The sequence below is a fragment of the Periplaneta americana genome, chromosome 17 (assembly GCF_040183065.1).
Source record: "Periplaneta americana isolate PAMFEO1 chromosome 17, P.americana_PAMFEO1_priV1, whole genome shotgun sequence".
Classification (NCBI taxonomy): domain Eukaryota; kingdom Metazoa; phylum Arthropoda; class Insecta; order Blattodea; family Blattidae; genus Periplaneta; species Periplaneta americana.
The window spans coordinates 7,686,194-7,687,150 of NC_091133.1; the positions used below are offsets into that span (position 1 = coordinate 7,686,194).

General features: G+C 56.4%; 1 pseudogene; it reads left to right on the plus strand.

Annotated features, from left to right (window-relative positions):
• The first annotated feature begins 270 nt into the window (after window positions 1-270).
• On the plus strand, window positions 271-416 carry LOC138693540 (U2 spliceosomal RNA; annotated as a pseudogene).
• The last annotated feature ends 541 nt before the right edge of the window (window positions 417-957 follow it).

Consider the following 957-nt stretch of genomic DNA (forward strand, 5'->3'; position numbering starts at 1 on the left):
GCCAACAGCAGGCGCTAGATGGCAGACACACGTAATGTGCACGCGTGGCATAATAATTCATTGTATTTCGTAATTAATTTTACTTGATATCCGAATGCAGGTGAAGTGCGCACTCTGAATGCGCATGAGACGATAGTAGTTCTGTGCAGAGAGTCTTGCTATGATATTTTGTAATGAATTTAATTTCTGAGGCCAGCGGGATAAGTTCGCGTCCCGTCTGTGACAGGCGTCGTTGTAAGATTAATTGTGTCGCGACGGGCGTCGTTTGGCATCGCTTCTCGGCCTTTTGGCTAAGATCAAAGTGTAGTATCTGTTTTATCAGCTTAATTTTTGCTACCGCCACCAACCTCATCATGGCCGACCGGGAAGTGGATCACAGAAACGTACTGCTGGATGTGCCGCTGCGACCACCTTTTGCCTGCACCGCCTGCCTGCCTGTGCCGAGGAACTACAGGGACCACAACGGCCTCGCCAGGCACTTGAAGAAGGAACACCAGATGCGCTTCTCCTTCCGCTGCGTTGGATGCAACAGGGAGTTCGAGCAGCTGAAATGCGCCAAGGCGCACATCAACAAGTCGCCTGCCTGCGCCGAGGCGTCTGCTGCTCAGCCCGATCCTGTTGACGTGGCATCGCTGCCCATCCGGCGGATACCTCTTGGACACCGCAGAACACCAGCGAGGACGACTAACCAAGAGGACAGCATTGCTGCAAGCCCCGCCGAGGGAAGCGATGCTGCGGCCGCGGAATCCAACAGGGGTGGTGCCGGTGATTCCGCGAATGTTGCCAACGACTGCTGCGACTCTGCCCCGAGCACCTCCGGTCACCAGCTCGGCGGTGTCGCATGTTCCGATGCACAACCCTGTGATGAGCCAGTGCAAGCATCGGAATTCTCTGCGAATACCGCCGAGCCCAGCGCCCAGGACTCGGAAGCCACCGCCGCAGCCCCCGAGACCGGAG